The following is a 14,493-nucleotide window of genomic DNA, read 5'->3' as shown; positions in this document are numbered from 1 at the left end:
ATTAAATGAACAAATTCCTTTACACAGATGATGTTAAAATAACTTTCAAAAAAGGTGATAATCTTTTATCCTAGAGTTTTCTCTATCTTCATTTGCCACTTTTCGATCACATTTACAATTTCTACAGATTGGATACGTTTTCAATTACTGGGATTAGTATTATCGGTTAAATAATCACACCATCGATTTTACCATTACAGGGAAACTTTTTAGGCTATTATTCAAGTTCTGTTTAGTTCTCAGGAAAATGTTAAGGGAAAAAAGGACTGAAGACTTCTGAAATTGGCATTTGTTTTTATAAAAGTTTTCAAGTGGTATATTTCCCAACTTTCTCAGATTCTGATGTGTCTAACTAAATAGGTAAATTAGGTCTGTGGGAGGCAAAAGAGGAGAAAAATGTTTAGGAAAGACATTTTTGACAATAAAATTGTAGAGAGATGCAATTTCAATCAAAAATGTCATTTTGTACTACCTTCTCGTACTAATAACCTTTCATTTATAAGTTCTCAGATACTGCTGTTATGAGGATCATATTGTACAGGCAGACAGCAAGACCCTATTTTTCACCCAGAAGGATCCTAAACTACTTAAGAACACAGTAACAAACCATATGGTTCATATATGATATATACCATATATGTCTGTGAATCATTGCCTATACTACTGAAACAGGGTCTTGCCTGAGGTATCTGTAGTGTCTAGTATATAACTGGTATAGTGTGGCATATAGTATAGACACTACACACAGTAGAGTAGCATGGGTTCCCAGGGTCAGGTGTTAGGGAGGGTTGATGCAGCCAGTCTGTGCACTTTATTTCAGAGCCAGAGAACTGTCCTTGGCCTCATTTTATTTATCAGTAGAGACATACCCAGAAGTAAGTAGCTTAGGCATATTCACACTATATTCCAGTGAAAGCATAGTCCTTTAACTCAACTGCAGTGACTACAGCAGAGACATATTTAAAGAAAAAACACAAGCTGGCTGGCTCAAAATCAGTACTATTTTTTATTATTTCTCCCATAAAATTCTATTTTACTCTCTGCTGCTACTGTATGGATCCTTCAGCGCACTCAGGAGTCGGGGTCTATGTCTATATAGCTAAAAACATCCACCACAGGCGGTTGCCCTGAGGTCAAGCAGTGCAAATGGCTCACGTCTACGCTATCTTGACTTGGCCCCTGCAGATGGGACCATCTGTATCTACACCACAATAGTGTTTGGCCTGGATCCCCTCTAGATGCCAATGGCCACTGTTCTGGCCAGAAGACATAACTATTTATGTGTGTGTTTGTCAGCTCAAAGTGCCTAATATAATGTAAAGGTTGTTTTGCAGTCTGCAAGAGGATTATTTTTACAGCATGGCAGCTAGTGCACGGCAGGAAGGCGTATTGTGGTATTGCCTGTTTGTGGCCTACTGAAGGATTATTCCAAGCACAGGGTGTCAAAGGTGGCACAGTTTGTTCCCATGCTGCAAATGCAGGAGCAAGCTATCCTAGCAACTCTACTTGGGTGTCCTCTCCAAAGGGATTAATAAGTTTAGTCCAGGAAGGAATCCAGGAGTGAATTAGCAAATATACTGAATAGAAAACTGCATATATGTGATAACAGGGACAAGTTCTGGAAGCAAACCAGAAAGCCTGGGTTTTTGGTGCTGTAAGTACATCGTGAAGCAAACTTCAGTCTTCACCTTAACAACAGAAAACGTACATCTGGCCCTTCCAGACATGCGATGAAGCTGTCAGGCCCTGAAGGCACTGAGAGGCTTCAAGTCCCTGCCCACCCGTGGCCTCCCCGCCCCACCTGGCCCCAGCTCCATCTCAGCCCAGCCTGGCGCCACCAGCCCCTGCCCCGCCAGGCCACAGCGGTGCCACCTCTAGCCCTGCCATGGCTCTGTCCCTGCCCTGCTTTGTCTTGAAACACCAATTTAACTCAACACATGGAAGCAGTTGCGAACTTTCTGAATTAAGATACACAGAGAAAAATCCAATCTATTTTTCTCATGAAGAGTATGAGAAACGAACTAGCTATACCTAGATTTAGATACTTACTGATAGTGCCTTTCTTACCACTGGAAAAACTGTGCAAGCAATGCAAGCAATGTGAAACCATGGCAGTGCCACTCTTGATTGCTTCACTCATGTTAAAATCTCTCCCATCACTTTTCTATTTCTCAGTTTGATAATTTGTCAGGTCCCTGGAGCATGATGAGGTTACATCATGCATTAAGAATACAGTGGGTACAGTACAGAATACTATTTCTAGCATGGTTTTCTTAGCTATTCTCCGTGTTTTGAAGCAAAAGTATCACTTGCGGTCCATGTTCTATTGATAGGCACAGAAAAAAATACAATCTCTCTTTCCTAATAAGAAGTATATACCATCTGCCAGAGCACAGCATGCTTTCTCATACGTTCCTGCCAATGTACCGTCTATTTTCTGCTAGTAGGACTATTGCAATAAGCAAGAGGACTGATCAGTTCATATGTTTAGCCACATCTCTCATTCTTTGCCGAGACTTTCAGCAAAGTTGCTGAAAGTAGCTATGTTGTCTGACTTACTTTCCACCCTCCTTCCCTCCCTTCCTTTCTTTTTCTGTCTTTTTCTTTCTCTTTCTTTCTTTTTCTGTCTTTTTCTTTTTCTGTCTTTCTTTTTGTCTTTCCATCATTCTGTCTGTCTTTCTGTCTTTCTGTCGTCTTTTCTGGATGTGGACATCTGTCCTCTAGAAACCAGACTGAGACAACTAAAAACTGTACATAACCCTTAGTACATCTGTCGGATGGTAATGACTTTCAGTCACTAATGAACTGGAACTAAAACTGAATTGGCAACAGCCTTTTTCCCTCTAGTAATATCCTGAGGAAAACTTTACGTGCTGAATATGCAGCAGAGAGTTTCTGCTGTTCAGATACCACAATGATGGGCAGGTCTTCAGAACCACAATAGAATAAAATAGAATTCTACACAGTTGTTGTTCCATTTCCTTAAAAATGAGTAATAATACAATTTAAGAAAAGAACACACCTTCTGCTTTCCTCAAATGTATGTTTTAAATTTATTTATAGATGCATTAAAAGGTCACTGATTCATATACTGTAGGTATGGAATAATTTCTAATATCTATGCAGAACAATAGTTAGGTGTAAGAAGAGCATTCATTCTGAGTTAAAATCAAACTTAGGGGTATTGTTTTGCTCAACAAATTCACTTTTCTCTCACTTCAAGCCTTGGAGCAAAGCTGTGCTTGTATTGTGCTCTGAAGACCATCAGATCTAGACCATATGGAGAGGGAACAAACGTCCAAAGTCTAACAGACAGTGTCCAGCCAGCAGCTTATCCCCCTGGAGAGACTTGAGGCTCTCACAAAGGTGGTCGTATGGATTCAGTTTCTCATCCAGACAACATAAATAGAGTAAAGCACTATTTGAAAACTCAGAGCACCAATAACTTGAGCTTATGGAATGATATTTTACTCAAAAAAGCCTCAGTATTCTTCAGGTTCAGTTCCCTGCTGATTTTATATATCTCCTCAATTTAAGACTGTTAGATTTAGACTAGAGTTCTAGACTAGAATTCTTTGAGGACAGTCACATACCCTTATGCATTTCTACTGTGCTTCACAGGGCTTGGACCCTAAACATTACTGTAAAAAGCACAATAATTTCTACCTGTTTATTCTGTTCCAGGCTTCTTCTCAGTAAGTTACGCTGCCACAGAATCAGCTTTCAGTTCTGGGTCCTCATTTTCCCAATCTTCTGCCCAAGCACAATGGCATCACTCTTTGTGCTGAGAGGAAAACAGGACTAGCAGGGATCTCTTCACACATACAGTCCCGTCTTTCACTGTTGCCAGCACCAGCTGATTTAATCTGTTTCGAGTACCATTTTACAAGCAAGAAGGACTTTGGATCCACTAAACCCATGAGAAGGTTGTCGCAGAACATTGCCAGTTAGAAACCTTCTGTTTTTTATCCCATCCCTAAGAATCTGTATTCACTGGGCTTTATCCAGACTGATGCTGCTTTTCTGCGGTTTTAAGGAACGAGATCTTCACAGTGTCTCCTTGCTCCTGGAATGGATGTCAGTTCTCATTGGTACAGATACAGTGGAGAAGATGAGATCTGTCAGCAGGCCATTCTGGTTGGCCATACAGTTCAGAGTACTGTAGGGAATAGGTAGGCCGTGAACAGGAGTATTATTAAATGCACTCTTTGTATTATTAAAGGATTTTTTCTAAAGCATTAAAATGAGGTATGATTTTACTTTTTTCTTGTCAGTACCCTCAGGTCTCATGGCATTGGCTGGAGCTGAAAGCATTGGGCTTCTTGCAACATTTAATTTCCACTGAAATGACAACAAAGCTGTGGACTTTCCATTTGTCATAGAATCCGCCTCTGCAGTAACCCTCCTTGGAGGAGTCCCTGAACTCATTCATCCCTATATAACTTGAACTCAATAAAGTTACAATGAGGAAGAGTTTTGGCCCATTAAGTTTAGTTTTCTAACGCTGTTTAGTCAATAAGCCATATAATTCTCAAAACAAAGAAAGGGAAGAAATAATAATAGGAAACATGAAAAGTCAACACAGCCTGTTCAGAAGGAAAAAAACTCTAAAGCAAAATGTAATTACTGAGTCAGGTCATCAGCTAGAGTAAATCTGTGTAACTTCAATGAAATCAATTAAATGACGTTGGATTACACCAGATGAGGAGCTGGTATATAGTTTTCAGGTTTTCCATTTTTTTCCCCTTATTTCACAAGATTTGTTTAAAAAAAAAAAGTCTGCCAGATTTTGCAAGTTCGGTAGTCTGTTAACTGACTAAGTAAAGATATAATGAAAGCAGTAAGTGCTGAAACATCATACATGCAGTACATATCTCCAGCCAGTCCAATTTTATGCCTAAGGAGACTGGCAGAGTTCCTGCTGCGATTCAAATCTTATGTCAAATTTATAAACTTGTTTTCTCCAGTTTCCTCTCCTATCCCCATGTCCCATCAATCAGAGCTTATACCTGCACAAAAGGCTGATCCATCATTAAGGAGGCAGGTTGCAGCCAAATGTAAATTTGCACTTGGAAAAAAAAAAAAAAAGGGAGTAATACTAATGCTGCAGGGCAGGGTCACCCTCTGACCCTAGGCAATCTGCCTCTCAATCTGCAGAACACAGGCTAAAATAACATGTCCGCCGAACAAGCAGTAAACTTTTCTGCTTCTGCCTTTTTGAAGATTCTTGGAGTTGCTGCGTCTGCCGGCTGACACTCTGTCTGTCTTTTAAAATATGAAAATCTCCTCCATATGCATTGAGCTCGGTTTTCTACTTAGCATTTCAAGAGCCCTAAGGACCTTCAGGGGAAAAAAAAAAACATATTCTGAATTTTCAATTTTGATGACAATTTGCTTTCCCTACAGGATGTGCAGAAACACCTTGAAAAACTTGTCAGCTGCACTAAAGGAAATGTTCCTTGCTATGGGAATGAGGGCACATCACTTTCAACTAAGAGAAAACAAGCTTGAATCTTTTATAAAAGTGGGTTCATATTTTCACCTGCACCCCTTGTTCCCCCCAAATACCTGAACATCTCTTTTAGGTTGTTCTGAATAAGAACCAAGAAGAATAGTAATAATAATAATAATAATAAAAAGCTGTGAGTTTTGACCATGCATCTGAAGGCAAAATTTAGCCCATCTATCCATCCTCTTACAGAGAAGTCTATTTTCATAGCATCTGAATCCAAATAAAACTTCAAGCCATAATCAAAAGATTGTTAATTCCTTTACAATTAAACTGTTATAGTGGGATACATCATTTCAAGTGTCTCATTTAAGCTGGCCTGGTAGCCTCACCTTGCTTTAGAGTCAATGTAAGGAGAGAGTAACAATTAAAGAGTGATATAATGAGGCTTACCTTTGGTCATTATGCGAGGGTGGGATGTACCACTATTTGCAAGCCTGTTTTTTCTCCCAAAACAGCAGAGAGAGTCTAAATGACCAACTTGTATTAAATACTGGTTTCATAAGCTAATATTAGATGGTGTGAAACCCACCATGAGGTTGAGATTTACATATTTTCCCTGTGAAAATCAGATCACTACCGAGCCCATTGCAAGTGTTAGATCTCAAAGCATGAGACAGATCTGTAGGACCCAGGGTGGAAGGGGTTTCGCTGCTTCCATTGCACAGATGGGAGATGCTGGGGTACAGAGGGCGTGATGTTTGATTTTTTTCTCCAACTAAAATTAAAGACAACCCCATAATTGACTCTAAAGGGAGCAGGAGCGAGTTGTACAGGCTGACTTCTCACAAAACCCAAGGTTACCGAATTCCAGATGAAATCACTGGATTTCAGTATTCTGGATGCTCAGTATTCAACCTTCATTAGCTTGTGACAGATGAACCACGAGCTGAGTTAGGAACAGGGGAGATAAGCCTTGATTTCTAGGCTTGTTTTCCAGCCATTACACAGCACTTATCTTTAATGTGAAACTCCTAGTTTTGGAGATTGCACTGATGACAATCATTTGTTTTGGTTTGTTTTTTTGATATTACCAATATCTCCATGTTCTACATGGAATAGGCAAAACTGCATGAATACTAACAGCATTTAGTATTTCTGCTGCTAATCCTGGTTTAGCCTTGACACAGAAAAATCTGATATTAAGCAAAGGAAGATGTGGCATGAACACACTAAATACTGCCTCTCTTCCCATCAGTGGACTCAGAAATTCACAACAGAGCAGTCAGTTGGCATATGCAGTTTACACTACTCAAAAGACTTTTTAAATGCTTTTAAGTGTAAGGGATCATTAGAAATGCCTTTGCTAGCCTTCTGTTCAGGGTAAGATGCAAATACAACAGTGACTGATAAAGAAAGTCATGTAAACGAATATCAGGACGTTTGCACAAACTGCATGCCTGTTCTGTTGTGGAGCAAATTCTGCTCTTAGTTATATTTAATCATCTGCTATTGATTTCAGTGCAGTTATGAGTGTGTGACTGAGGACAGGATAAATCCATCCATCTGTCTATTGACTGATCCATCCACATTTTTTGTCTTGGATCCCCTTTCCATAACGAAGTGCAGCAGGCCTCAATCTCATGGGCAGGCTATGCAGCATCACAGCTACAACCCCATGATACAATGTGGGTCTGTGCCTCTCTCCTGTGGGTGTTCATTTTGGGTACAGAGGGACTGGAATCTCCCAGCCTCCCTGCAAAATACTGAGTGCCAGACAGACGCTCATAATTAGAAGTTTGTTATTTTTCTTTAAAAAGATATTTAATAAATAGTCTAAGCTCAAAAATCAAGTCAAAAACTCATAATCAATTTTGTCATTCTTGCTTTTCTTTCTTATTTGTAGAAAAAAATTAATCACTTTTCTCCCACCCTCTGATAAGACTAGGCTTTTGCACTCTATTAACCCCAGGGGCTAAAAGATAGACTGTTTTCTAACAGGTGAATTAGTGCTAGATAGCATTAGCACAAATGCCAAGTCATTAAACATGTAATTGGAAAATTTTTTTGCTATCTTAACTTTTCTACATTATAAAGGATCTTTACAAATTAATGACAGAATATGAAGCTGCCCTGAGAGCTATTTGCCTATTAAAAATGGGCATGAAAAACTCCCATCCCCATCACATGAAGAACTATCCCACCAATTTCCAATTACTTCTGCCACTGACAGTTCACTGGAGTGTTAAGTTATATTCTGCACCATGCTGCTTAATGTGGTTAAGTCAGGCAGGTATTTGCTACTATTTTTTTTTCTTCTTCTTCTTCTTTCTAATTTTTTTTCCCTGATTGTGAAGCAATTAAGCTATGTCACTAATGAAAAAGGAAAATTTTAGTACTATAAAGGCACAGTTAATTTAAAGATGAATCCCTGGCAATAACTAAATAAATCCTCATGGCACCATGGTCCCAAAATGTTTCTGGAAGTTTATTCAGGAGTTCCAAGAAGAACCTTTTCTATGGTACTCACAAATATCCTGAGGTAAGCAGCCTTAGTAAAAAGAGCTAAGCAACTTACATCTGAGTCTGGTAGTGACAATGATAATATTAGTGATAACAGTAATAAGAGGGAGAAGGTTTCACTGTAGATTTTTTTTTCTTCAATTTAATGAAAACTTTCAATTGAAAATGCAAGAAAAGATTGACAAATATGATCAGTTATGTCAAGAACTGAAAACAAAAAATCTAAGGCTTTAGAAGTGTGCGCATAATATCAGTTATTCACAGTGCCTGGCAACTCCGTGATGGGGAAATCATAGTGGCAGTGTGAACTAGCTATATTATTAGATGATGGACCCTTTTAATGGCAATATTAATGGTAACACTGAGTATTGAATGAGGCAATAAAGCATCCTAAGCCCATGGATGCATCAGTCTGAGTTAGAGCTACTGGAACAGTTGTGTTCTTTGTGTCCTGTGTACTTTTACTTCTCATTTACAGCCTGTTTGAAGTGCTTATGAATAAGGTATCTGCTTAGGTATCTGCTCACAATCTCCATAGACTGGTGAATTTTACCTCTTAAGCAATGCCTAATTCAGCAAGTATTTTTATTCAATCTCTATGATTTAAGTGTTTTTTTTAAAAAAATAAATAAATAATCTATCTCAGTGTAGGCAAGAGTAAGATAATCAAACTGTAAATGAACCTTAGCAAAACATTGTGTCAAATGTGGGTCTTTTCTTCAGAGCTGTTGATATGATCTCTATTGAACCAGCTCGGTGATATCATCCATAAGCCTTGGAGAAGTTCTAACCCAGCCACTTCTGACTTTAAAAAAGAGCTCATTAATTATTAGCAAGAAAGGAGAAAGATCTGGATCTTCTAGAAGCTGCATGGTGTCTACAAACCATTAAAGTGATGCAACTATAAGAAAGACAAACAAAAAAGTTCTAACAGGCACTTGGAGGCACTAAGGCCACAAAAGGACAAATCCAAAATGGAGCACTTTCAGAGAAGGAGTATTAAGATGATCAAGGGAATAGAGAACCAATTTTATGAGAAGGAATTAAAAGAGAAGGGGTTTCTAAGCCAAAGGAGGGCTGGGGGAAAGGCAAGGAAGTAATATTATTACTGTATAATTACCTTTCCTCATGGGGGAAAATCCCTGGAAGGAGGAAAAGTTATTTAAGTTAAAGAAAAACAATGAAAAATGAAGACAAATGAATATAAATTGCATAGCTGAATGCAGCTGTGCCCTGGATTGAGAGCTGGGTGGGAACAGCGCTGTGCTGCAAGCATTCGCATTCCACCTTGAAGCATCCAGTGTAACAGTGCTATATGTTGAGGAGTATCTCCTTATCACATATTCTCCACATATGTACTTCAGTGTGCCGTAATAGGTGTCTCTAGAAGTCCCAGCTTCAGTAAGTCTCTCCCTAGAAAGAGTACCACTTGATATTGCTGGATGAGACAGTGTTCGTACTGGAAACGGCAACTCATTCCACGCTGACCACCCAACATCTTGACAGTCCTTGTGCGTTTCACTGGGACTGCTATTTCTGTAGCCTAGTTCATTTGCAAGACTTTTCCTTTTGCCGTCTTCAGACATCTCACTGAAATCCATTTTGATGTTTTCAAAATTTACCTTGGCTCTCTGGCTCTCGGGATGTACTTTGGCTTACCCAATTAAATAGAAAGATTTAACTAACATGTTAATGTAGTAAAATGCATTTTCTCCTCTTCTTCCCTTTCCTCCCAATGTATGCTGCTTTTACTCCTTTGTCTTCCAAGATCCCTTCCAAGATCCTTAAGGCAGGAATTTTGGACCTTATGCTTATTTACACCGGTGTGATTACGAGGTGGAATATACTGCTAAATGAAAAGGACATTATTTAACACCCATTTTCAGTGGCTGAAATGGTTAACCAAGGCCAATCATTTCAGAGATGAAATGAAGAACCATTGTTTCAAATGTCCATGTTTGGTTCAAGTGTCCCATCAGTGTTCTATAGAGCCATATAAATATAATATAATTTATTAATGAGTGGAAAACCTCCTGCTTCAACCTGTAAATTAGTGGCTGAAATTTACCCTTGTGCAGACAGCCAATGTCTGGGACAATTCACACATGGCGTCACACCAGGGTCTATGTGAAATTCAAGTTGGCCATAGTCTTTGTGCTGGATTTTTGAGCAGGGCTATTTTCACTCTGCAGTGAGCAAGTGCAGTCATGTCTTGCAATAAGGGACTTATCCGTTAGCATCTGAAAATGTTACTGCTAATTTTACACCTTCAAAACAAATCAGGTTTTCACAGTTCGGAAGCAGAAATCAACCAGCTATAAACCGTCAGATTGACTGTGATCTCAGAATTGAATAGGTCTATTTGTTCTAACAAACAGTTAGGCCATTAAATTGCAAAGCCTTCCAGTGTTTGTCCAGGTAAAAAAGGACACATCCAAATTGATTATCTGTTGTTTGGAGGTAATGATACGTAATAAACTATTCGCTCTGGGTAACATAACAAAAATGTGCTGTAATGCACAGATGTACAATATCTTCCAGAGTAAGTGCAGAATCTCCTCACTAGTTTAGCTTGCATCCAGGCCTGCATCGTGCCTTCATGCTCCCATTTCCAATGGCAATGCCCATTCGTTTCCATCTGCCCTTTCCCCAGGGTTGGAGGGAGCAGATACAGAGCTGTGCTGAAGTGGTGCCTACATGAAGCTCTGTGGTGCCATGAATATTTAAGTCACAGCTAGTAGAGGGGCATCAAAGTTGTCCTTCTCTGAATGTCTCCCCTGAATTCAGGGGAGTTTGGCCATAAGACGTGGAGCTGATGGGCATCCCTCAGGTTCAGGTTCCTGCCACAGCAGCCAAACACTCCTGCACTTCCTAAGCTCCATCTCAAGACTGCTGAGGTTTGGGGGGGTTACTTGTGAGGAAAGGCCCTGCCTGGCCAGGGCAGAGGCTCCGGGAGGCTGCGCCTCACGCTGCAGGAGCGGTCCATCCCTGGGGAAGCAGAAGGCAAGGCTGATGGGAAGGCCGCGCTTCTTAATGCATCCTGATAAAATCATGCCTAACTCCTCCTGAAAGGCTGTTTAAGGGCCTGTTTTGTCTGATAATTAGAAACCCCATGGGATTCAAGCTAAATGGATTCCTAGACACCCCAGGTGTGTATCTGCCTGATAATACAGACATGTACATTCTTCTTGCTTGGTAACCCTGCTTCATGCTGATGGGGTTTCCTTGGAAATCTGCATGTGGGTCCACCTGTAACCCACAGAAAAAGTCTTCAGTGACTTTGAGGCTGGTCCTGTTCCTTTCAGTGTCATTAGGCTCATTTGAAAAAGAATGACTGTCATCAGGGACTTCAAGTCCACTAGTTTCCCAGCAATAAACCTTGAGTCCATGTCAAAATGCACCCTCCCCAGGATGAAACTTCATGGCTCAAAATTAGGCAGCAGTTTATGATATATGCTATAAGCAGCATGAGCAGTATTTTAACAGGAACAGGGGTAATCTCTAAATTTTATTAAATGGTAACTAGTTAAATGATTCTTGCTTTTCCCAATTAGAATTTAATTCACTTTTTTTAGCTATCATATAAGAGTTCCCTTCATACACAAATTTGTGGTATCTTCAGACTTAGACTGACTACATGCAGATCTAGCTGGAAATCTCCAGTGTGGGTGAGCAGAAATGAGCCACTGGGAAGGAGAACTGAGACAGAAACATTTTCCATCATCAGCAGGACCCTCTTTATGGGATCCTGCTCCATCACTTGTGACAAACACCAAATTGAATGTTTGTGGGTACAAACTCTGAGAGGGTAATAACCCGTGCTGAGGCAGTGTGAGAATGATAAATGTTTTATTGTCTTTATTTTTCTCACATCACTTGCCAGTTAGACTTACAAGGTGAAATTAGCAACCTTCCGTGATGGAATTCGTCTTGCAAAATTCTAGCGGACAAAACCTTGAGTGGGATGCTGTTCACAAATAATGCATTTAAATCAAGACAGCTAAAAATTTCTGTACCCAGGTAGGTTTTTAAGAGCCATGTCCCTAGAGCCATGGAAGTGCTAGGCAGTGCTGTCCGTGTCCGAGCAGTGCCAGTTCCTGCTCCAGGGTGAGCAGCGTCATTCCCCAGGCTTCTTGGCTGCACTGATGGATTGCCCTGGACCTTAAGGAGAATCTAGGCACACAGCACACTTGCATTTAGGTCATCTAAGCTGCAAGCTGGAGGGACTCAATTCAGACTGTCTAGTTTTAGTCACCTTGTGTCATCTGAGCTGCTGTCAGGTCCCCCTGGGCCTTGGCAGGTCTTCTGCAGGTCCCTGGGCCAGTGTCTCCCAAAGCCTCAGGACCTCAGAGTGCGTTAGATGTCTGCGGTGAGAAACTGCACTGAGGTCTCAGGGCCTGATCTAACCTGCGCAGATAAGCTTCTTTTATAATCAGTGGAGAAGACGGGTATCTGAAGCAGCATTTTCACTGAATCTGACTTAAATGTCTGTTGTAAGATGATAAAAAACCTAATTTCTCCCAAATGATTATTTAAAGGTGACTAGCTCAGACTTACATAACTAACATTTGGAGCATTATGTTAGAAAAGAATCACACAGATTTTGTGGAAAGGCTACATCTACCTATGGCTGAACTTTACTGATATCAGGAGAATGGCACCATGGATACATTTAACCAATGTCCACTGAAATAGAAAGCAAGATGACTAATCAAACAACTGAATCTGGCATTATCTCTTAGTGATCATATAACAGATGTGAGAAAATACAGAAAGGGGAACACACAAAGAGTGATATTAATTTAAGGCAGACAGATAGATGGAGCAGTACTCTCAAAAAGTAATAAATGTCTCAAATTGGAAGGCCAATTCTCAAATGCATGTTCAAAGACTAATGGGTTCAGTTCTCAGTGAATAAATCAGGATTTTGAAAAGTATAAGAAAAATAAGACTCATGCATTGACAATTTTTTTTCTATCTGTAAAAGAAAAATAAACAAAGGACATCTACAGTTTTCCTGAACCCTCTTTTCTGAAGTTGCTAAATGCTGCCATTCTCCAGGTGAAACTGAGGCAAGGTCGTTTAAATGAATGAAGTGTTTTCTTTTCTTGATTGCACAGAAAAAAGGGAAGAATAATAAAAGGAAGAGCATTTTTTAAATTTTATTTCATTTCATAATATGATGCGAGTTGTCCATCTCTCAATGATACAGGAATCAGAGTCCAATCCAAGATGCTCCAGCAGCAATGCAAATATATTTCTAACCACTAGATGGTACTTAAAGCACAGAGTTGAAACGAATGATTGTACTGTGAAAAGTATAGTCAGGATACCTATGTCAGAGGCTTAGCGAAGTTGAGGTTGGTTTTATTTTCCCCATATCCAGTAAAGAAAAAAAAAAGAAAAAAGACTAAATCTCCTCTGTGCCTTTTTTGACTTAAAAAGAAAAATGGACATGGCAAAAGTGTTCCTGATTAGATTGGTACAAAAAGATGATGCATTCTTTCTGGATGAATCAGGAGATATGAGGTTCTGTCACTCTTTAGATATAGACCTGAAATACTAAGCTTAAATTTATAGCCTCTTGAATGAGCCACAGGACTCTGTTTACTCATACAGTAGAATTGGGTGCAATTCCAGCAGTTCTTCTGTGTGATCAGTTACTTTATCACCTTGATCAGTTCAGAAGATACAATAACTCTCTTTTTTAATATATCCTACTACAGTAGATCCTTTATCAACCCTCTTTGGTTTTAATCATAGTTCTGGTGTGAGAATCCCCTCCCCATCTCTCTCTTTCACATGCATGCAAACACATGCATGCACACACATAAATTCACATATCACTTTCTGACCTTTTGTGATTTTTATATTTTCTGAGGGGAAAGGGTGGAAGAGACAGGCAGCAGGATCTAGAGAAAAGCGAGCTCAATTTCAGCTGCTCCCTTCTTCCAACTTTAATTTCCTGAAAGGATAATCTATTTCAAATAGAGACTAGGGGAGATATTTCCACCTATAGGAAAGGTACTGCAATGGATTCCTGGAAATTTGAAAAAGTACCTTAGCTGCAAATCTTGGACTTTCAGCCCAACTTGGAAGAGTAAGAACTCAAAACTGTTATTCACTCCATGCAGGATGACCTCTCCCATTCCTTCACTGGCTCAATATTTTAATCTGATGTTCTGGTTTGGGTTCATTCCTCATGTAAGGTTTTCCAGCAAGGAAGAACACTGGGGGATCTCACTCAGGGAGATTTTCCAGGAAATAGCAAGTATTTCAGTGGAACTCCTCCCATTGAGTGCCCAGCCATGCAACTGGGAATGTTTCTTCCTGATCTCTTCTTCCAGTAAACTGTGCCTTGAGGTATGCAGATCAATACAACTGCTTAATGTACATGAAAGGGTTACTCTTATTATTAAAAAAAAAAAAAAAAGCCAGATCTTTTCTAAAAGTATCTCTAGTTATTTGTCTCTGAGATATTCTGTGGCACTGAGTTCTAAAATCTTCAATTAGTTTGGTAT

Source organism: Dromaius novaehollandiae, chromosome Z (assembly GCF_036370855.1).
Source record: "Dromaius novaehollandiae isolate bDroNov1 chromosome Z, bDroNov1.hap1, whole genome shotgun sequence".
Classification (NCBI taxonomy): Eukaryota; Metazoa; Chordata; class Aves; order Casuariiformes; family Dromaiidae; genus Dromaius; species Dromaius novaehollandiae.
The sequence above is the reverse complement of the archived record's forward strand: the minus strand, read 5'-3'. Positions refer to the sequence as shown.